A 25,410-nucleotide genomic window follows, 5' to 3' on the forward strand; every position below is an offset into this window, starting at 1 on the left:
CTTTATTCATATACCTGTTAACACATACAGATAATGGATGAAAAAAGACAATCACAATGTCACACAGGTGGGAGTTGGGTCACTGCGTGCAGCCAGGACAGCATGGATACGTTGGCATGGATACTCTAATGGAATCAGTGGACCCAGAAAATACAGCCACTGAGGTTTCCTCTTGCAGCCATGCTGGCTCATCACAGCAGACTCATACAGGAACAGTCTGCTTATGTATACACCATGAGAGGACTGCTGTTTTAAGAGTCACTTCAGTGTTTTCCGGAATAGCAAATCTCCACACACTCTCCTTTACACATTCTCATCTGACAGTGTTTGTGCCAAGAATCATTTGGACATTAAGCACTTTGAGCTGTGCTCAAAAGTGATTGTGAGGGAGCATAGCTCTTCTTTCTCTCACCCAAGCACATGGCTCTGTCGCTTTGGTCACTTTGAATGCTGGGATATCAATATGACATGACTGTGTATCATCACTGTTGTCACTTTGTATATTTCGTGGTTACCGAATGGATACTAGTGTTTTTGTCATGAGATCTCAAACGAAAAACATTGTGCAGTCCTCTGCTGACATCTAGTGGAAATTACAGCTTTAGTACTTCTACTACAATGCAATGTGATGTTGCGTGAAGATGTTACGTTCTGACAAGGTAACTTTCAGAAGTAGTGGCATTCTGTGATATCAATTGAACAGGGTCATGCGAACAGCTGACGCTGTCCCCATTGGGATATCAACCTGGCCACTCTAACGCAATGACTTAGTCAGGTGTTTCTTTTGAAGTTAAATTTTGCCCAAAGTATACTCCATATACCATTTCTTAAAGGAGGCTATTTGAAGCTGTTCCCAGCAGAAAGCTAATCATGGCCGATAGCTTGATAACAGTAATTAATGTTCCATAGTGATATAGGCAAGGTAGGCATAGGCATTTCCTTTTAAAAAGACATTTATCCTGAATTCCCCAAATTCTTACTCCTCAGTCAATTTTACCATGAATGCAGAGGGTGAGTGCTCCAATGAAGATGATGACAAAAGCCATTGTTGTTGCAAAATAATGAAAAAAAATGAAAATACAATGTGCCAACTTTTGCCATTCAGCTCCTCCACAGACTGTATCTCATGTCTTCGGCTTCCCCCTCAGCACTTGCAGTAGGTCCCAGCTGCAGCAGTGCAGTCATTGTGCAGTCTGAGGGAGGTTTTTGTATGGCTCTCTAACACTGTGTGAACACATAGCCACCACTGACACTGTGTAGACTCTGGCAGTAGTAATCTCCTGCATCTTCAGCCTGAACTCCACTGATGGTCAGAGTGAAGTCAGTCCCAGATCCACTGCCACTGAATCGATCTGGAGTCCCTGAGTGACGGGTGCTTGCTTTATAAATGAGGAGTTTAGGAGCTTCTCCAGGTTTCTGCAGGTACCAGTGTAGGTGGTTGTTGCTATACACAGCGCTGCTGACTGTACAGCTCAGTGAGACTGACTCTCCTGGAAGAGCAGTTTTCACTGCAGGAGTCTGAGTCACAGTGTACTGCCCTGCAGTTTCTGAAAGTATAGCAAAACAGAAAACAGAATTAGGAAATTCATTAAAGAGTTTGAGTAAGGCATTTTCAGCAACATTTCAATGTTAATTTCAAGGTGTAGAGTGGAATTATGCATAATCAATCTCTTTTACCTTGAGTGCAGAAGGCAAGTGCCCAGATAAAGATGGTGAAAAAAGTCATTTTTGCTGTGGGTATTTTGGCCATGAAGAACAGCTCTCAGTCCTGAAGTGTTAAACTCACAGGACTATAAACACTCCCAGAGCACTGAAGCATGTGCTGCCAATGCAAAGTGTCTTCTCTATGCAAATGCTCTTCCTGGGAACAGCTAGAGCTCTTAGGGAGGCAGTCATTGTGATAAATTTTCTTACTCTTTTTCACAGTACAAAATATTGATAGCATATTCTCTAGAATGGGTAATTTTTTTAGAATGTATTATACCCATGTATGATCGTGAGTTAGAGCACAATGTATGCATTAAATTAGAGTCCTGTTCAGATAAATGTCCTCATACTACATACATACTGCATATATGTTGCTGTGTTAGACTGCAGGATGGAATTAATATATCTTAGAATAATTTCTAACAACTATAATGTACTGCACACAATAACTTATTGGAAAATGAAGGCAAACTCTTTCAGACATTGATCTCAGAATATGACATGTGATTAAATAGAAATGTTTATTTTACAGAATTACAGTTCAAAGGAAATAATCTTTTCCCTAGAAACTATCACTGTAATGGTTGATATGAAGCAGCAGGGCAGTGCAGGTCAGGTCTGTTAGCAGCTCCTCATATGAAAGCAGGTGAGGTCTGGAAAGCTGACCCCCAAGGCAGGTACAGAGTACTGTGTGATGTGCTCTTCCTCCTGGTCCGTTCTGGAGTCTTCCTCCTTTAGCCTGGAGCTCATCTCATTATGTACGCTGTGATGCTGTGTGCATATGCACTCATAAGGTGCTGTTTGAAGCCACTGCTGGTACATTAGTGCTGTGCAATGAAGGATCTTGTATGGAAAGAATCCATCATGCTGCCCTTTAAGAGTCTGGCACCGTGAGTAGCGTCCCATGACGTTACGGATCAGTCCTGTGTTACTGCAGCCACAGTCAACAAACATGCTGAAACTATTTCCATACATAAGATAAGATAAGAGAGCTTTATTGTCATTGTCCAGGACAACAAAATTACAGTTGTCAACCCGTGTCAGTGACATGACAATACGTAACAAGGACTTAAAATAACACAAATACATACAAAATATATGAATGTATAAAATATTAGTAGTGCATGAAAAATAAATAAATGAATAAATGATTCATAATAAAGTATCTGTGTATTGACAGGAACAGTCACAAGAGTATGTAGAAGCATCAATGAAACACACTTGAAGTTGTAATACACTCCATAGCTGTTACCATAAAATCTCTGTTGCACACATATCTGATAATTGCACATGCCTGTATTGTACGCATGTACACATGCACACACAAATAGAATAGAACCCACGTTCTACGGGCTCCTTTCCTCCTTCGCCGAACTATCAGAGCAATTGCCACGGCTTTTTTTCCGTTGTTTGCGGAAATACATGTTCAGCAAAGTTGTTGAGATAGTAAGTACCTGAGGTTCTGTCTTTGCCTTATTTCTCCTGCTGTCTACTTTTTAAAATAGCGCTTCCGTGATTACATATCTCGCGCCTGTGATCCACGTGCCAAAGCTGCATATGAAATGTCTTACCCCGACTCATCTCTGTGCTAGCTTAGCTTGTGGACTGCAGTGCGAAAAGAAGCAGCAGTTGACATCATGTGTCTTGGAGGAGGGTACGTGCTTGTCCACGCTCTCCCGGATTGGCAGTGGGGGTTGTGCAATGGGACCGAACATTGATGACAAATTGGGCATTCCAAAATTGGGGGAATTGGCCATTTCAAATTGGGGAGAAAATGAAAAATTGTTGGGAAAAAAAAAGTCTTCCCACACAGAAAAATCCTGCTCATGTGTGGCTGCTGTCAGTGTCTGCTGAGAATTCAGTAAGAGCTGAATAAGACCAGTTATTACGATTATTTATTAAACAGGTATAGAGATGCATAAAGAGGTAGTTATCATTTTAAAAACATAAAGATGAGTTATTCAAGACTACACAGTGTATAATCGTGAATGAAAATAATGGAGGAGAATCTTGTTTGTATGAAAAAGTTTTTGATCTTTACTTTCAATCTAATCAACAAGACATGCAGCATACATTGATTCAGTTTCTTCAAGCATTTACTTTGACTTACGTTAATAACAGCTACGGCAAGAAGGTCAAAAGCTGAGCATGTCCACACAGGAAACACTCGCACTCAGTGACGGGGGGAAAAATAGCGAAATGCAGATAAAGGAAAGCCGATACGGGAAAGTGTCGAATTGTGAGATTGTTCCTTTTTTTATGTTAATTACGTTAATAACTGAATAAATGTATAAATGAAATGAAAGCATGAATAGAAACAGAGAATAAATAGAGAATTTGTATTGAAGATGAGATAATATCTTACATATTGTACAGATTTTCTCAGCAAACTGTTCTGGTGTCATTGTCTTCCCCCTCAGCACCTGCAGTGGGTCCCAGCTGCAGCAATGCAGTCACTGTGCAGTCTGACTGACGGGAGGTTTTTGTACGGCTCTCTAACACTGTGTGAACACTAGATCACTACCTGACAAATGAACACTCTGACAGTAGTAATCTCCTGCATCTTCAGCCTGGACTCCACTGATGGTCAGAGTGAAGTCAGTCCCAGATCCACTGCCACTGAATCGAGCTGGAGTCCCCGTGTGACGGGTGCTTGCTTCATAGATGAGGAGTTTAGGAGCTTCTCCAGGTTTCTGCAGGTACCAGTGCAGGTAGTTGTTGCTATACACAGCACTGCTGACTTTACAGCTCAGTGACACTGACGCTCCTGGAAGAACAGTTTTCACTGCAGGAGTCTGAGTCAAAGTGTACTGCCCTGTAATTTCTGAAAATCAGAAAACAAAAATAAAACAATAAATAAACAAATGTTATTAGGGCATAATCACTCAGTTTCATGAAGCCAATATTCTTTAACTGAAACTTTTGATTTTATGTATTAGATGGTTTGCCATTTTTTAAAATAAATAAATAAATAAATAAACCCCTCTCACCCTGAGTGCAGAAGGCAAGTGCCCAGATGAAGATGGTGATAAAAGTCATTGTTGTTGTGGGTTTTGTTGCCATGAAGAACAGCTCTCAGTCATGAAGTGTTAAACTCACAGGACTATAAACACTCCCAGAGCACTGAAGCATGTGCTGCCAATGCAAAGTGTCTCTATGTAAATGCTCTTCCTGGGTACAGCAGGCACTTTAGCCAAGCAGTGCTGTGAAGTCAGGTGTGATGCTGGAGCAAAAGTAGGTTTTACAATAAATGAAGAGTGATTGATGAATTTTCTGCAACAACTGTTTTATTCATATAAAATATAGAACTTTAAAATGGTTCACAATCACCATGAGTTAATACTAATCATAGAGAAATGTCTTTAACTTCTACTTAAATGTCACAGTGTGATGATGTGACTGCACACCAGTTTCATCACATGTGCGATCACTCTGCAAATATACCAGTTCCTCACTTGTCTAAACATTCATCCCAGAGTTATACTGCACACATTCACCTGGCCCTTCATTTGTTCCATATGTCATCTGTATCACGCTACCACCCGATGATAGTGAGAGGGACTGAATTGTTTGTTTCTATGATTTGGATGTCCCTGTAACAGCCTGATGGGTGGGAATTCTGTACCAACTTATTTTTAATGATTGTTCATTTAACGTGAGACATTACGTCATCTTAATTTCGATGCTTTACTTGTGAAAATGTAATATTTCAATGCTGCTAGTGTGAAACGATATAGTCCTGTGGAGGGAACCCTGACTTTTAATGTCTGAGAGCTGGAAGAAGGTTTATGGATGGCAGAGGATTATGTAGGAAAGTAAATATTTTACTGCATTTAGATTTATAGTGTCATCATATCTTTACATTTGTAGCCAATAACAACAATAAAACAGAAGAGAGAACACCCTAATACTATCAGGGTATAAATACCAATAGTGCCCAAATAGCAGACAGTAGTATAATGATGTTTACTGTAAAACCGCCCATTATGACACCCACCATCCTCTGTTGGGTAGGCCTACATTTTCTCTTTGGCGGGTTAAAGTTTTATTGTTACTAGCCGCTCTGGCGGGTACTTTTTTGGAAATAAACAAATATCTCAACGTTAAAGAACCCATGTGAAAGATACCAAAACACATGCTTTGGTGTTACATGTATTTATTTATGTATTTATTTATTAGTTAAGTTTCTGGCAGGACCCCTCTGTCATTTTCCAGTTGTGCAGCTCCGAGCACAAGCTGCATAGACTATGACAGAGCGATTCAAATCCTTCTAGCGCAGGAAGATGTGGATTGAATCTGTGGAGAGGTTTTTAGGTACCTTTAAGCTGTCTGTCACATCGCCACTACTGTCTATGTAAAAATGTGGAGACACATCATGGACATCAGTAGAAAAGTAAACCTCATTAGGAGCAACACGACATGCACGACAAATGAAGAGAGGTGCGTCTCAGTGTGCAAGAAATAGGCTACTCAGATCATGTCTGCCCAATTTGCTAACTTACTAGCCAGTAGTAGGATAGTTGCAAACTCTACTGTCTTTTTAGCTGTCACCGTTACTTGTACAGTTATCTTGCTGCCTATCTGCATAGCGAGTGTAGCCCCTGTTAGCCAATAATAAGCTATACAATGTTTCTGACGCTAAATGTGAGCATTGTGTGATGCACTTAAAAGGTAACTGAATTCGGCCTGTAAAATTTTGCCTGAATTAATTTTTTAAAGTGCTTTTTCAGTGGGTTAAATGTCCTCATACTACATATATACTGCATATATGTTAATGTGTTAGACTACAGGATAAATTAATATATTCTTTGAATAATTTCTAACAACTATATTGTACTGCACACAATAACTTATTGGAAAATGAAGGCAAACTCTTTAAGACATTGATCTCAGAATATGACATATAATTAAAGAGAAATTTTTCTTTTACAGAATTACAGTTCAAAGGAAATATTTTTTTCCCTAGAAACTATGAGTGTAATGGTTGATATGAAGCAGCAGGGCAGTGCAGGTCAGGTCTGTTAGCAGCTCCTCATATGAAAGCAGGTGAGGTCTGGAAAGCTGACCCCCCAAGGCAGGTACAGAGCGCTGTGTGATGTGCTCTTACTCTGGGTCCGTTCTGGAGTCTTCCTCCTTTAGCCTGGAGCACATCTCATTATGTATGCTGTGATGCTGTGTGCATATGCACTCATAAGGTGCTGTTTGAAGCCACTGCTGGTACATTATTGCTGTGCAATGAAGGATCTTGTATGGAAAGAATCCATCATCCTGCCCTTTAAGAGTGATTGGGAGTTTACACTGACTCTTATACTTTTATTAAGAACTTCAGCTGCCCTACAGGGTGGCAACACACATGCTCTCAGTCACTGATTCAAGCAGCAGGTGGCCCAGCCATCATGTAAAGGGAAGAGTATCTCTGAGACCTCTGCTTTTCTCTGGCACCGTGAGTAGCGTGCCGTGACCCTACAGATCAGTCCTGTTCTACTGCAGAGATACTGAACAAACTACTGTCATGCATTTATGCAGCAGTATCATTTTTGTAGTATCAGTGTTATGGCACAAATTCACATGTGCAGATCTCCATCAGCATTAATACAGGAAGTGTAACAGGCACTGCTGGACTTCTTTCAGGATGGGCAGCACTGGCTGAAGCTGAGCATGCTGGGAGTTCCAGTGGGAGAGGGAGGAAACAGGCGGATTGAGGCTGGCAGCAGGATTGCTGCTTTCAGACTGCAGTCTGTACAGAGACTTGTCTGTTCCCAGAGCCATCGCTATAGAGGGACTTGGCCTTTAGTTTCTTTCACAGGGTGTGGAGTTTTGACTGATAGCTTTTAGAGTCCAGAACAAATCAGGGTGTCCTGTCAGTTTAAGCAGCATTATGTAGAACCATGCGATGAGCATGACTCAGTCAGCCTTAACTGCATCTTAATGTGCATAGCTTAAGGTACAAAGCAGCATCTTACTAAATATTTGCATGTCTTATTACATGTTTGTTCGGCACAGCTGGATGCACAGCTGTTGACTGTTTTATGTGTTACACATGCTGATCCATTGTGATGTTACAGAAGCCCAAAGGGAATGTTGAGGATTCCATATGGAATGTGAATGCATAAATGTTGTGCTATGCAAACTGATATTAATGTCTGTGAATTATATTCTCATGAGTTGAATACTTATATTTATCACAAAGTGAGTAAATACCTATTACTGAGTGGGATCCACCGTTTGACAAGGTCCCGAAACCACTAGTGTTATATTTGACTGCAGTGCCACCTAGCGGATATGATGGATCAGAAAAAAGGGACTATTGGTATTTTGTGATTAGTGCATGTCTGCACCTTATATGGGGTAAACTGACATATGGACATTCTGGTATACAGCACAGGCTCAGTACCACATGAGAAATATGAAAGAATGTTTTTAAAATTTATATGTTATTTGATAAAATGACATGAGAAATATTCAGGGGAAAATAAGAGAAATTATAACAATGATTATTGTCTCAAATTTATGTTTGCTTTTTACTGTACATTACATGGAGGCATGATTATACATGGTGAGCTACTATATCTATTATTTATGTTATTTCCTCCATAGACTATTGAGATCATGAGATCGCAAACGAAAAACATTGTGTAGTCCTCTGCTGACATGACTGCAGGGAGTGAGTGCCCAAATGAAGATGATGACAAAAGCCATTGTTGTTGTAAAATAATTTTAAAAAATGAAAATACAATGTGCCAACTGTTACCATTCAGCTCCTCCACAGACTGTATCTCATGTCTTTGGCTTACCCCTCAGCACCTGCAGTAGGTCCCAGCTGCAGCAGTGCAGTCACTGTGCAGTCTGACTGAGGGAGGTTTTTGTACGGCTCTCTACCACTGTGTGACCACACAGCTACCACTGCAGTGTACACTCTGACAGTAGTAATCTCCTGCATCTTCAGCCTGCACTCCACTGATGGTCAGAGCGAAGTCAGTCCCAGATCCACTGCCACTGAATCGATCTGGAGTCCCCGTGTAACGGGTGCTTGCTAAATAGATGAGGAGTTTAGGAGCTTCTCCAGGTTTCTGCAGGTACCAGTGTAGCCGGTCGTTGCTATACACAGCACTGCTGACTTTACAGCTCAGTGACACTGACTCTCCTGGACGAACAGTTTTCACTGCAGGAGTCTGAGTCACAGTGTACTGCCCTGTAATTTCTGAAAATCAGAGCAATACAAAGAAGTAATGATAAATTACTGAACCAATTAATTTAGACAATTTAAGCAACGTCCCCTTATATGAATTCCCTCATTTAAAACTAAAATGTTTATTAATTAAATAAAGAATTAAATACACAACCCTCTCACCTTGATTGTAATAAATAAATAAATATTGAATTGAATAAATAAATGCATAAAAAAGTAGAATTATGTATAATAAACCCATCTTACCCTGAGTGCAGAAGGCAAGTGCCCAGATGAAGATGGCGATAAAAGTCATTCTTGTTGTGGGTTCTGTTGCCATGAAGAACAGCTCTCAGTCATGAAGTGTTAAATTCACAGGACTATAAACACTCCCAGAGCACTGAAGCATGTGCTGCCAATGCAAAGTGTCTCCTCTATGCAAATGCTCTTCCTGGATACAGCAGCTACTTTAGCCAAGCAGTGCTGTGAACACAGGCTTGATGCTGTGTGCTGTGATGGAGAGGAGTCAGAGCACATGGTGATAACTTTCCTGTAATTGGTTAAACACTATAAAATACTGATTGTTGCCTTGCCTCTTTTCAGTGTAACTTTTATTAATGACTGAACATTTACCAATTCATCATATTTCCATTAAGGAATATGACAAGTTGTACAATGTAATGTATAATGTCCTAAAGCAGGTCATTGTGTATGAGTGTGTCTCCTCTTCCACACCTTTAATCTGCTGCAGAGTCCTCAGGCAGGTGACCCTCCTTCCTGGACCCCGATACTTCTTATAGCGTGTGTTTGGAGATGATTACATTACATTTACATTCATTCATTTGGCAGATGCTTTTATCCAAAGTGACTTACAAGTGAGGTACAATATAACGCAAGCCAGATGGTGCACAAGATGATGGTGCATTGTTTCATGTTGTGGTGATTAGATTTATCCTGTTTGTTCTGTCTTGGCCTAATGAAGGCTGGCTGGGCCATTCACTTCAGTACAGTCTTTTGCAGTTCCAGTTCCCTTGCATTTCTCCTTATTTCACTCATAATATCTCAGCTCACTAATATTTCTCTAACCTCTAACTCTGTCTGTGCCAAAATATCAAATTACCAAAATATCAATCCTCAATAAACTATTATAGACTACGTATCTTTCTTACTTGGTAGGTGAATTCTCACTAAAAGGAAGCATAAGAACCTGTTTCTGTCAATGTGTTTGGTGTATATAATCCAACTAATTTCCTTTAAATTGTGTGCGTTGTCCTTCAGCTGGATTTGACCATAAGAGGGTGGGTGGGTGGGTGTGTGTGTGTGTGTGTGTGTGTGTGTGTGTGTGTGTGTATGTGTGTGTGTGCACACTTTGTTGTCTGAGGAACAAACATGTTGGCATGTTTGGAATCTTCTCCTGGACTATATAATGTTGAGCTCTCCATAGTGATCTCACAGGAGCCTGAATGGCATGTTGGAGATTCTACATGTATTTCTGCAGTGTGTAAAAGCATATAAATACAAACATACACACAGTAAACATATTTCAATGGGATATGGCAATACCTAGCAGAAGACTCATGTGGCATGTTTTATGTGGTTATGAAAACTGTAAGACTAAATAGTGTTCACGTTCAAGTTCTCATCATTTCCTTTATTCTCAAAATGTAAAGCTTCCAGAGAAAGTTTGCTTGCATGTGGATGCTCTTTTCATACTAAAGAGCTGAAACAAGGTACTTGCTTGGCAGAGGAATATGTAAGTAAATGTTTTATTTCATTAGCACTTTCATTTTCATCATTTAGGAGAGGCTTTTATCCAGAGCGACTTGTGAAGTGTGAGTATAAAGAGCATCTACTAAGCGGCATGAAAACAAACAGGACACTACCAACCATTATTCAAACTTGCATCAGTGCCAAATATAGTGTAGGGGTCTTCGAGTTCCTCACATGAGGCACCAGTTATGTAGGGTATATCACTATCCCCGTCGGTCATTTGGCAACGATAGTTAACATTCCTAAGTGAATATACAAATTGATAAAATGACATAATTTAAACCTGATAGAGTCTGGTTTGTCAATACGGAATACAAACAAGGTGATGATGTAATTAATAAACAAGTTTACTAATGTCAGTGCTCCGCCTCCTTAGCTGTTGTGTTTTTGTTTTTCCTTGCCCATGTGCTTTTGTTTTCCTTGTGTTTTAGTCCTGCCCCGCTCCCCGCCCGGTCTCCGCCCGCCTGATTGCCTGCACACCTGCTTCCCATTCCCTCGTCAGTCCTGCCCTATATCTTCCCTGCTTTTCCCTGTCCTGTTGCTAGTTCGTCACAGTGTTTTTCTCCTGTTTCGTCCCCGGCGTTTGCTTTATGCTTCTGTCTGCCTGTTTCCCGTTTTTCGACCTTGCTCGTACCCTGACCTCGTTTTTGCCTGCCTCCTTGCCTCGTTCGTCTGATTGCCTGCCTGTCCGGTTCCCGACCTTGCCTGCTCCGGTTTCCCGATCCTCGTTCTGTCCACGGACTGCCTTCCGGTTTTCGACGCTGCCCGTTTTCTGATTAGCGATTCTGCCTGACGATTCCGTTAAAGACGCTTGGAACCCGAAGCTCCCGTGGTCTGCGCCTGAGTCCCTGCCTGAGCCTTGACACTGTTATTCTGAGTATTGGGCAAATAATCTCACAGAGCTCAAGCAACCTGCTCAACATGGGGTAGAATATGTGCATCAGATTTTGCATGTATAAGTGTAAAACTCTTGGTTAAGAGTTGTGGGAGAAGAAAATATAAAACGAAGGAGAGGTGGAGATCTTGATAAGGAATACTACTGCGCATGTTGTTAGTGTGGATACTGGACTGTTCTGTGGACTGGGTCAGTTATTCTCACTGGGTAAACAGGTCTTGAAATATGTGAAGAAATGAATGTAATTTGAAAATGTTTCATTTAGGAGAAAATTTGAAATATTATAGTTGGTGTTTGATCTGACATGGCAATAATGGGGGTGGATCTTGGTGAGATGAAAGCTTTATTCTTTATCATCAACCTGCTTCAAAGTTTTCAGAATTTAAGTACACAGATTGAGCTTTTTTAGGTTGTTTTGATTAAATAAATACAAATTGATAAATGAAAGTAATTAACACAAAAAAGGAAAAAAATCTTCTTTGTTTGTTTTTATAATTAAGTACTGATTGTATTTCTCCTGACAAATCATAATAATAGTCTTCAGACTATGTCTGGTGTTATTGGCTTCCCCCATCAGCACCTGCAGTAGGTCCCAGCTACAGCAGTGCAGTCACTGTGCAGTCTGACTGAGGGAGGTTTTTGTACAGGTCCCTCACACTGTGTGAACACTCAGACACTATTAGGGTAGTGTAAACTCTGACAGTAGTAATCTCCTGCATCTTCAGCCTGCGCTCCACTGATGGTCAGAGCGAAGTCAGTCCCAGATCCACTGCCACTGAATCGATCTGGAATCCCTGAGTGACGGGTGCTTGCTAAATAAATGAGGAGTTTAGGAGCTTCTCCAGGTTTCTGCAAGTACCAGTGTAACCTGTCTCCATGAGAATCTTTGTATACAGCACTGCTGACTTTACAGCTCATAGTGACTGTGTTTCCTGACTGAACAGTTTTCACTGCAGGAGTCTGAGTCACAGTGTACTGCCCTGCAGTTTCTGGAAATCAGAACAACACAAAGTAGTGATAAATTAATTAACCAATTCATTTTAGACAATTTAAGCATCTTCTCATTTAAAACTAAAATGTGTATGAAATAAATGAAAAATAAAATGCAAAACCATCTCACCTTGAGTGCAGAAGGTCAATGCCCAGATAAAGATGGTGATAAAAGTCATTGTTGTTGTGGGTTCTGTTGCCATGAAGGACAGCTCTCAGTCATGGAGTGTTAAACACACAGGACTATAAACACTCCCAGAGCACTGAAGCATGTGCTGCCAATGCAAAGTGTCTCCTCTATGCAAATGCTCTTCCTGGGTACAATGGGTATTTGTAGCAAAGCAGTGCTGTGAACACAGGCTTGGTGCTGTGTGCTGTGATGGAGTGAGAGCAGCAGTTCAGCATCTACAGACCCAGAACAGCAGGGTTAGACAGAAAGCAGCTCTTTAAGGAGTTTTACATCATTTTAGCTTTACGATTGTTCTCATAGGAATCAGTTTTTATTCTCTTCTTTGGCAGGGGTCACATATTTGGGTAGTAATCAGACCTTGGGGAAATATGCATCTGAAAGGAAAATATCCACTGAAAGGAAAAAAAGTCAGGTCTGAATGTGAAAATATTTTGAGAGTTGCGACAATTTTGTCTTGAGTGCAAAAGCAAGAATAAGAGTTATACACAAGGCATATTTAGCCTGAAGAGCTCTAACTCCTGTAGAGAAGCTAACAGGCAGTCAGCTCCACCTTTTGGCACACAAAACGGTTTTCCCGGTGAGACAGAGGTGCAGAAGTGGTTCTTCTCACTGAGTTACAGTATAGCCATGTGTCTTTATTGCAGACATCAGATTCAGAACCCTCGCGGTTTTAATGATCAAAGCCGAGCAGATGTTTCTGAGAGAATAAAATAGTTCTGGAACCGGTATGAGCCTCTTCTTACTTTTGCATGTGGTGTGTGGAGAAGCTGGCCGACAGTTCTCACAAAAATGAGCAGAAAGAGCCAACATTCAAAGTACAACTTTTTTTAAAAGACAACAAACAAAAGAAATCAGACTGAGCACACAGTCAGTGGAAAAAAGCGATCGTCCCACTTCCCACCCATACACCTGTATTTAATAGGCCTTTACTAATAAGCAGGAGAAGCTCATTCACTAAAGGACTGGTTCACATAGACAAAGACAATGTTCTCTTGGCAGTTAAACCTGTATGAAATGGAATCAATGAGCTCAGTTATTTACAAGGTTGGAAATGGAAGACAATAATCCTGATATGTTCAACAAGTGACACTACAACACCCCTGCATCTCAGCTTGCCTGAAGGACATTTCACAGTGGATGGTGGACCACTGGCTAAAGCTGAACCTGGCAAAGACTGAGATGATTTACATTTCTTCCAGGTCCTCCCTGTTTCAAGACCTCACTCTCAGCCTAGACTCTACAAGCCTTTCCACCAATAGCTCTGCCAAAATTCTTGGCGTAATGCTTGATAGCCAAATGTCAGGCATGCAGATTCTTTCTGTACAACATCTGAAGAATCCGCCCCTCACCTCACTGTGAATTTTACACAGCTCCTAGTTCAAACTACAATAACTACACTGTACCCATAATGAACACATTAAATATGTAGACACAATAGTTAGGTGTAATTGACACAATAGATACAGAGATGAGCTGTTGTTGGATCTGTGTGGGAGAGTTCAGTGTCTTGATTGCCTCGTGGTAAAAAATGTCCCTGAGCCTACTGGTCTGAGCTTTGGTAATACTGTACGGTACTGTTTGCAAAATGGTAGCAGTGAAAACAGTTTGTGGCTCAGATGGCTTGAGTCATGGATTATTTTCCTCGCCTCCCTCAGGCAACGCTTGAGGAAATGTCCTTGAGGGAGGGGAGTTCAGTCCCAAGGATATGCTGGGCCGATCGCACCACCCTCTGCAGTGCTTTGCGGTTGAGGGCGGTGCAGTTCCCATACCAGGCTGTGGTGCATCCAGTTAGGATGCTTTCGATAGCGCAGTTGTAGAATGACCTGAGGATGCAGGGGCTCATGCTGAACCTCTTCAGACGTCTGAGGTAGAAGAGGCGCAGCTGTGCCTTCTTCACCATCTTTTCTGAGTGCTCTGTCCATGTGAGGTCCTCAGTGATGTGCACACCAAGGAACTTGAAGGAGCTGAGCCTCTCCACGATGGTGCCGTTGATGGTGATGGGGGCATGTACTCCTTTCCGCTTCCTGAAGTCCACTGTCAGCTCCTTGGTCTCCTTCACTACATTGAAGGAGAGGCAGTTTTCCTGACAGCAATGTGACAGGGCACTGACTTCATCGCGGTATGCAGACTCGTTGCCGTGGGAGATGAGACCCACCACTGTTGTGTCATCAGCAAATTTCACAACAATGTTGGAGCTGTTAGTGGAACCACAGTCTCAGTGTAGAGGGAGTACAGGAGAGGGCTCAGCACACATCCCCAAGGAACCCTGGTGTTGAGTGTGATTGGTGATGAGGTGATACTGCCCAGTATAACCACCCGGCGCCGGTCTGACAAGAAGCTCAGGATACAGTTGCACATGGAGTTGTTCAGGCCCAGGTCACGTAGCTTGCTGGGCAGCTTTGAGGGAAATATGGTGTTAAATGCTGAGCTATAGCCCACGAACAGCATTCTCACATAGGTGTCTCTCTTCTCCAGGTGGGACAGAGAAGTGTGCAATATCAGGGCTATTGCATCATCAGTGGACCTGATCTGACAGTAGGCAAATTGCAGTAGGTCCAATGTGGTAGGCAACATGGAGCAGATAAAGTCCTTAACCAGCCTCTCCAAGCATTTGCTCACCATGGGGGTCAGAGCAACAGGGTGCCAGTCATTTAGACATGGAGACACTTTAGAGTTCTTGGGTACAGGAACGATGGTTGATGATTTGATATTAATGATATTGATATTAATGTCCGTGAATTCTGTTCTCCTGAATTAAATAATTTTGTTAATGGCAAAATCAGTTAGTGGTTACTACTTAGGGTTGGGAAGACTTAGGGTTGGGGTTAGGGTTAGATTTGCAGACTTTCACAGGTTGGGATTCTCTCCTGAAATCACTGATGTTATATTTGACTGCAGTGCCACCTAGTGGATATGGTTGATCAGAAAGAAGGGACTATCCACATTTTCTGATTGTTGCAGGCTCACACTTTATATGGGAAAACCAACATATGGACATTCTGGTATACAGCACAGGCATGGTGCAGTATTACACAGTGAAACATTTAATGTCAGCTTCACAGATTCATCACTGGGAGTGAGAAATAGGAAATATTTGTTTTGAAATTTTATTTGATTAAATAATTTGAGTAGTTTTCAGGTAAAATTAAGAGATGAATGCTAGATACTAATAATGATTCTCTTGTTCTCAAATTTATTCTGTCTCTTTATGCTACATTTCATGGAAACATTAAATATGATGAACTTCTGTGCCTTTTATTTATGTTTTTTTCCCCAAACACTGTGTCTGGTGTCATTGGCTTTGCCCTCAGCACCTGCAGTAGGTTCCAGCTGCAGCAGTGCAGTCACTGTGCAGTCTGACTGAGGGAGGTTTTTGCACGGCTCTCTAACACTGTGTGAACACCCAGCTGCTACTAGGAATGTGTAAACTCTGACAGTAGTAATCTCCTGCATCTTCAGCCTGGACTCCACTGATGGTCAGAGTGAAATCAGTCCCAGATCCACTGCCACTGAATCGATCTGGAATCCCTGTGTAACGGGTGCTTGCATAATAGATCAGGAGTTTAGGAGCTTCTCCAGGTTTCTGCAGGTACCAGGATAGACGGTCGTTGCCATACACAGCACTGCTGACTTTACAGCTCAGTGACACTGACTTTCCTGGAAGAACAGTTTTTACTGCAGGAGTCTGAGTCACAGTGTACTGCCCTGCAGTTTCTGAAAATCAGAAAACAAAAATAAAACAGTAAATAAATAAATATGGTTAGCGCATGATTGATCAGTTTTATAAAGCAAATATTCATGAACTGAAACTTCTCATTGTAGATAATTTGATGGTTTGCAGTTTGTTAAATAAAGTAAAACATGAACAATTGAACAAATGAACCCCTCTCACCTTGAGTACAGACAGTGAGTGCCCAGATGAAGATGGTGATAAAAGTCATTGTTGTTGTGGGTTCTGTTGCCATGAAGGACAGCTCTCAGTCATGAAGTGTTAAACTCACAGCATTATAAACACTCCCAGAGCACTGAAGCATGTGCTGCCAATGCAAAGCGTCGTCTCTACGCAAATGAAAACAGGACACATTGTAATAACTTTCTTGTTTTATATAATCATTGTGTGGTAAAGTATTGAGTGAAACAGGCTTCACCTCAAGTCCACATTGGATAGACTTTTTCTATTTGATAACCATTTGACAATTCAATCTACCGACGTTAACAATGAATTTGGCAACAATAATGCGTTAATGGGTCAAAAAAGCACTCACACATAAACATAAACACCTACAAATGAAGTCCCCTCTCCTGTCTTTTTCTGTAAAAAAAAAAAATCACATATCATGTATTATGTATATGTATTATGGTTCTTATCTGAGGTAAGTGAATTGGGAAGATCTGAAATTCTTATGGAAAAATAACTAGCAAACCAGCAAACACAAAAGGAAATTTGTTTATAACATATTGTACTTTTACCCTGTGATCTTAAAGGAGAGATCGGCCTGATGATTCTGTTGCCAACAACATTCCCTACAGTTTAAACAGAAGTTAACTCTGCACAGGGCACAGGACTATAAAATAGATGGAACAGTTACAGCAGTCAGAAAGTACTACTGCCCCACTGATACTGACACTTACACTACTGTCCCACTTACACTGAGACCTACACTACTGATCCTCAGATACTGAGACCTACAGTACTGTTCCACAGATACTGAAACCTACACTACTGGCCCATATACAATGATATTTACAGTACATTACTACCACCCCAATACTGACACCAACTGTTAAAAGGGGCCACATCCCTTTGTCCACCCCACTGTTTGCCTCTGTTAGTGGACATCACTTCCACCTCTCACAGACCCTTTGTTTATAAACCAGCTGAAACCTGCTCAAACCGGTCCTGCTGCTCCCCTTATCAGCAGGACTCCCACAGGTAACCCGAGGCACAGGCACATCCCCAAGGACAGCCGCCAGTCCACCTGTTGCCGTCTGACCTGTCATTATCCATTCTCCACCAATAGGAACCCCTACAGGGCCAAGGATTTTGGACAATATAAAAGTTATGGTGACCACATCTACTTCTGAGCTGCACCAGCTCCTGTGGGGTGAAGAACTGGGGACAAAACTCCTGGAGACAGATTGTTGTGTTGTTGTGTGCGTCTTTGCCTATGAAACTACACAGACACACACACGCCTACCTCCACTCGTTAACACTCTGAACCGGAAACCTCACTCCTGTGTTCTGACTGACACACCACTGAGACAGCAACATTCTCCTGAACCTGGCACATTTCACCAACTGACACAGGGACCTACACTACCGACCCCACTGTCAGGACTGCGGCTCCCTAGCCGGGTTTGTTTTTGTTTTTGTTTTCCCTGTCCATGTGCTTTTGTTTTTCCCTGTGTTCCAGCCCTGCCCTGCTCTCCGCCCACCTGGTCATCTGACTTCATCCACCCGCCTACCTGCACACCTGAACCCCATCTTGTCATCTGCCTTGCCCTATATATTCCTTGTTTGTTTCTTGTCTCATCGCGAGTTTGTCTCAGTTTGTCTGTGTTGCTACAAGCCGTTTGTTCCTGTTCCTGTTCCGCCTGCCTGCTGTTTATCTGTACTCTTGCCTGTTTTTTTGACCACGTTTTTGGATACGATTTTTGGTATTGTTAGCCGTGCTTTTCTGGTTTTCCGACTTCGCCTGTTTGACTACGTTTTCTGGATTCCTCGTGTTGGCACGACTACTCCACTGATACTGAGACCTACACTACATATGCTGCCTCGCTGTCCCAGAAGCCTCAGAAAAACAGAGGCAATTCAGTAAATAGTGTTGATGTAACATTGGGTTACTTTTGAACACAAAGAGGACTGTCGATGCAGCAGTAGAAATCATGAAGGCGAATGTTACTCTACCGCACTCTGGTGGTAAATTTTCTCACATCTGCTAAAGCTGGTGAGAATCGTCTGGATGTTGTTTCTGTCTTCTGTGATTTACCCCTCTGCTGTTACTCTCTGGAGTTTATCTGTAATATGGGAATACACAGCATGTATCATCATTAATAGTGGATGCTGTCAGTCATTAGGAAACCGTAGAGAAAACGTAAGTCTGAATCCTCTGTTTTCCTTTTGCTGCCGTGTCATCGGAAGGTTCACACGGATCCATGGTGGGAAAGAAGTTAAATGAAATTATATGTGCAATAATGTTTATTTGTACATTCGAATACGCCAATGTGTCAGAAAATCTAGTCAAGATTATTTTATAACTGATGCTGCAAGAAGGATTCTATGCAGCTTCTTTAGCACATGCAATTATATGTGCAAGATCAATTTCCTGTTTCAGTCCCTAGAGGGAAACAAAGTATAGAAATTACAGTCAATGTGTTTCCTCTTGTAACTGAAGCTGCTCTAAGTGTCTGGTTTTGTAAATGATAACTTTTGTATTTTCCAAATGTTGGCATGTACATGTATGCTCTAGTGCAGGAGACTGTAGTTTCTGTATCACTGTGTGACTCAGCAGAGTTCACTCACACAGAACTACACAGAACTTTACTTTTCTATCACTTCACTCCAATGTGAGAATGAAGTAAAGCCCTGAGATTCTCACCATGACTCTGATATACATGCCAACCCCACTGATAGGCTGCCTGTGTCAGGACTATTCCTGCTGCACCTCCAACCCGTTTCAAAGGAATCCTTTCCAAAAGCACCCACCCCTTGAGGGTACTTTGCAGTTCTGAAATCTATGAATGCTCTATGTAGTAGAGTAATACTGTATGTAGTCACCCACAAACACTGCAAAATATTTTATTATTTATTATTATTAATCAGCTTGAATGATTCTCCATTTTTGTTGTCTCATTGATCTTCTGTTTACCTCAATATTGCAGTGAAAAGTTTGATTTGTGTTCGTTATAACGCTGCCCTGATGATCATAAGGAGCAATGAAGAGTGAATGGATATTTGCTGTATGTGAGGTCTTTACTGCAGTTATTTTGCACAGTATGGATTCATGCCAGAAATGTAAGTTGTTGTGTTTGACCGGGGGGATATACTGGATATACAGGTTTAGACAGGAGCAACTGATGTTTGTCACTGGGTATTGCAGCAGTCCACCTCCATACCTTTATTCATGTACCTGATAACGCATACAGATAATGGATGAATGAAGACAAACACGATGTCACACAGGTGGGAGTTGGATCACTGCGTGCAGCCAGGACAGCATGGACACGTTGGCATGGATACTCTGCCTTGTAATGGAATCAGTGGCCCAGGCCATGCCAAGAAAATGCAGCCACTGAGGTTTCCTCTTGCAGCCATGCTGGCTCATCACAGCAGACTCGTACAGGAACAGTCTGCTTATATATACACCATGAGAGGACTGCTGTTTTAAGAGCCACTTCAGTGTTTTTCCGGAACAGCAAACCTCCACATATTCTCCTTTACACATTCTCATCTGACAGTGTTTGTGCCAACAATCATTTGGACATTAATCAATTTGAGCTGTGCTTGTAAAGGGAGTGTAGCTCTTCTTTTTCTGGCCCAAGCACATGGTTCCGTCCCTTTAGTCACTTTGAATGCTGGGATATCAATATGACATGGCTGAGTATGATCACTGTCGTCACTCGGTATATTTCGTGGTTACCGAATGGGTATTAGTGTTCTTGTCATGAGATTGCAAACGAAAAAGAGTTCAGTCCTCTGCTGACATCTAGTGGAAATTACAGCTTTACTACTTCTAGTACTACAACGTAACGCAAAGTTGTGTGAAACTAATTGTCAAGGCACAGGCACGGACTCAAACGCAGACCAGGAACTTTCAGGTTCCAAGAGTTTTATTAAGAATCTCAGGGCAAGTTTGGTGTGACAGAACGGGCAGGGTCAAAAACCGGAAAGGCAGTCCAAGGCAGAACCAACAAGGAGCAGGGATCAAAACAGGAACAGGCTGGGTCAAAACCGGGAAGGCAGGCAGATCAGGCAACCAAGGCAGGATGGCAGGCAGGGACAAGGTAGGCAGTCAGGCAGGAGTCAGCACGGGCTCAGCAACACGTTCAGCTTCTTCCCGGATGCTGTGAGACTGAGAATTCTGCAACCCACTGAACATTACAGTCATTACTCCACATCAGGGTATTATTACTCCATATCAGGGCATTGCTGCAATTGACTGATAAACTTTGCACTTTTGCACTTTAAGACTGTAATCTCACAGAAAAATGCTGCTTCCCAGAAAGATTGCTGCTTCCCATTGAACAATTTCGCTGCTACGACTTCCACTGTCTATCTTTTAGATTTCCTGCTCACTTTATACTCATATTTATATATTTATTTACTTATTTTATCTTTAATGGTTTTTTGTGTGTTCCTCTTGATTTTATTATTGCTTGTTCTTGATTTTCATTACTATTATTGCTACCACTGAACCAGTCCTGAGTACCTCATTTCATTACCTGTCATGTACAACATGTCCTGGAATGCCAATAAAATATCCTTATCCTTATTTGTGACAGTAAGTCTGAATGGAATGTTGAGTATTCTGCGCTGCATTTGTGTTTTTTATGGGAGGGGCACAGCATCAGAGAAGAAAATAAAATGAGATACGAGGATTCCGAGGAAGTGTTATCACAAAATGATTTCCATCTCAAACAACGGGTGCTTAGCTTAATAGGGTTCTCATGACATCATGGCTTTTATGCTGACATGAGGCAAAACAAGATTTCACAGACAGGAGAGAGCTAGAGAGAAAAACTGAGTAAGTTATCATGAAAACATCTGCTTTTATATGTCAACATGAACAGCTGTGTGTCTTTGATTTTGCAGTGTGTGTCATGGTTTGACACATAAATATATGTTTCAGTCTATAATAAAATGTTCAGTATTACAGAATGTGTGTGTGTCACAATGGTCCAGAAAGTAAGGGATTCCATATGAATTATGTGAGAATGTTGTTTTGTCTGAACAGGTTTACTATCAGTCATTTTATCAACAGCTTTAGCTCACTGAGAAAAAAAGCTTACTGACAATGAATGTGAAAATAAATTTGTAAACTCTTCAGATGAAAACAAATTTCATATATTTAGTAGGGCTGTCGATCAATTAAAAAAATTTGTCAGGATCGGAGATCGGGACACAAACGCGGACCACAGGGTATACGGTTCCAAGTGTTTAATCGTAATCGGTAGGCAGTTCGTGGTAACAGGGACAGGCAGGGTTCGAAAACACGGGGAAGCAGTCCGGGGGCAGATCCAGAATCGGTAGTCGGGGCAGGCAGAGTCAGGAACCAGGCAGGCGAGTGGCGTCAAACAGATCCGAATCGGCGGGCAGAAAACGAAGTCAGGAATCAGGCAGGAACGGCGACAGTAAGCAAATCACAGGAACTAAATGTAGGGAGGAGACAGGAAGAATCATTGAAACAAACTAGCAACGAGACAGAGACACGCAGGGAAGATATAGGGCTGGGGTGACGAGGCAATGGGATGCAGGTGAGCAGGCAAGCAGGTGCAGGCAATGAGGAGATCAGGTGGGCATAGACCAGGCAGGGAGCAGGGCGGGGCTGGAACACAAGGAAAACAAAAGCACAGGGACGGGGAAAAACAAAAACACCGCGGCTTAAGGGGGCGGAGCCCTGAAAAAATTAACTAATTAATCACACAATTTGCTGTGATTAATCGCAATTAATCGCTTTTTTTCTTCTTAGGACTGAAGCTTGTTATAATGGATATTTATTTAAATGTAAAATCATGGAATTAATGTGGAATCAACACAAAGGAAGTATATCTAAATTCAAATACTATTGTTTAATAGCATCTTTTTGGCTTTGAACACAGATTCTCTCCTGTGAACTACAGATTTAAACCAATAAAACCATAAAGGCCATCAAAATTGACTGTCAGCTGAAATTGACTGAAAGGCATATTTCTTACATGCACTAACAGAAATAATAACAAAACCCAGGCCTATATGTTAAAGTGCCAGTTGAATTTCAAAACCATCAAGGCCATTAAAATTAGATATCAGCTTAGAAGGCAACAATTTCTTATATGCACCAATATAAATGATATTAACAACAAAAAATGTGTTCCATGTTCAAGTGCCAGTTGAATTTCAAAAAAGTCCACAACAGTCTGTGCAAATATGAAAAAAGAACAAGGAAAGATTCTGCTGAGAGTTCAGAACGTTGAATCTTTTTCATTCCATAGAAACAATTCTGCTTAGTCCTCCTTTATATTCAGCCAGTTACTGAGACAGACCAGTCTGTTTACATTATCAGGGGACAAAGCAGCTCTCCTCTTTTGGCCTGAGAGTGAGAACAACCTCTCACAAGGCACTGTGGTTGCAGGGGTTGACAGGTACTTGCATGCATTGGGTGCCAGCCTGGCATGTGCTCCTTCTCTCTTTGACCACCACTGTAGTGGACACCCCTCCATGTCCATTTTGGGCTCTGCTTTGTAGCGGTCCAGACATTGTTCTGTGGACTCTTCCTCTTCGTCTGTGTCCGTTTCAGAAGAACTCAGCAAGAAGACGGACATCCTCCTCTTCTTTGGTGGCTGTTTCTCTGTTGTCTCTGCAGATGGTTGTTGTGCAGGCATCTCTCCCATCACCAGGTTCCGTACTGAAGCCCACACCTCACTCCTTTCATCTTTGGGAAGACACTTCAGGTCCTTAAGCCTGGGATCAAGTGCAGTAGTGATCTTCAGCCATGTGAGGTTGGTGCTGTCCTTCCATTTAGCTAGGTCTGTGGTAAAGACTGTCTTGAACCTCACTACACAGATTGGATCGTTGTCTGAGGGCTCCATAACTCTGAGCAAGTGGCACAAGGCTGGCAACACCACTGAACAGGAGACATACTTCTCTCCCCCCAGCAGTTCAGTCACACGTCTGCAGTGGAAAGCACAAGATGTTTTAAACGTGTCAGTAAATTATTATTAATGACAAAGAGAATGACACTCACTACCTTCCTGTCTGTATGCTACACATGCATACACACACAGAAGATACAGGGGGAGAGAGATAAGATAAGGTGATATAAGATAAGATAACATAAGATAAGACTTTATTGATCCCCAGAAGGGAAAATCTGGGAGCGCGAGAACACACACATGTACAGGAAGAGAGAGAGCTAGAACACACACATGTACAGGGAGATAGAGAGCGAGAACACACACATGTACAGGAAGAGAGAGAGCTAGAACACACACATGTACAGGGAGAGAGAGTTAGAACACACACATGTACAGGGAGAGAGAGAGCGAGAACACACATGTACAGGGAGAGAGAGAGCTAGAACACACACATGTACAGGGAGAGAGAGCTACAACACACACATGTACAGGGAGAGAGAGAGAGCGAGAACACACACATGTACAGGAAGAGAGAGAGCGAGAACACACACATGTACAGGGAGAGAGAGAGCTAGAACACACACATGTACAGGAAGAGAGAGAGCTAGAACACACACATGTACAGGGAGAGAGAGAGAGCGAGAACACAGACATGTACAGGTGTACAGGAAGAGAGAGAGCTAGAACACACACATGTACAGGAAGAGAGAGAGCGAGAACACATACATGTACAGGGAGAGAGAGAGCTAGAACACACACATGTACAGGGAGAGAGAGAGCGAGAACACACACATGTACAGGAAGAGAGAGAGCTAGAACACACACATGTGCAGGAAGAGAGAGAGCTAGAACACACACATGTACAGGAAGAGAGAGAGCTAGAACACACACATGTGCAGGAAGAGAGAGAGCTAGAACACACACATGTACAGGAAGAGAGAGAGCTAGAACACAGGATACTGTAGTTTCCTCTAGGGTGATAACATTAAAGATGAAACCTTCTGATTTATTTATGTATTTATTTATATGTGTACATATGTTATATATAATAACTTTTTTCTGTGCTGAACAGAAGCTGTCTCATTAATCAACACAGGAGTCTGAAAAGTCATGAGGAGGTGAGAATAATGAATGGTTATTATTTCATGGGAAGACCTAACTAGTTTTTCACAAGGATGGGATTCACACTTAAAATGACTGTTCTGATTGACTGGGGTTCCCCCTCATGAATATTATGGTTTAGTCAGGAGGGGCTGGAATTTGTCACTGGGTGTTGCAGCCTTCTGCTTCCATACCTTTATTCTCATATACCTGTTATTAACACATACAGGTGGAAGATGAAAAATAGAAACACCCAAAAAGTGTCACACAGTAGAGAGCTGGGTCACTGAACGCAGCCAGGATGATATGGAAACGATGGCATAGATATTCTGCCTTCTAATGAAACGAATGGACCCAGGCCATGCCAGCAAAATACAGCCACTGAGTTCTCCTCTTGCAGCCATGCTGGCTCATAACATCAGGATTCTACAGGCACAGCCTGCTTATATATACATGATGAAAGGACTGCTGGGAAGAGGTTTGCATGTTTCACACACCAGTCACAAAACACTATCTTCCCCCTCAGCACCTGCAGTAGGTCCCAGCTGCAGCAGTGCAGTCACTGTGCAGTCTGACTGAGGGAGGTTTTTGTACGGCTCTCTAACACTGTGTGAACACTCGATCACTACCAGGCCAATGAAAACTCTGACAGTAGTAATCTCCTGCATCTTCAGCCTGGACTCCACTGATGGTCAGAGTGAAGTCAGTCCCAGATCCACTGCCACTGAATCGATCTGGAGTCCCTGTGTAACGGGA

Source organism: Megalops cyprinoides, chromosome 2 (assembly GCF_013368585.1).
Source record: "Megalops cyprinoides isolate fMegCyp1 chromosome 2, fMegCyp1.pri, whole genome shotgun sequence".
Lineage (NCBI taxonomy): Eukaryota > Metazoa > Chordata > Actinopteri > Elopiformes > Megalopidae > Megalops > Megalops cyprinoides.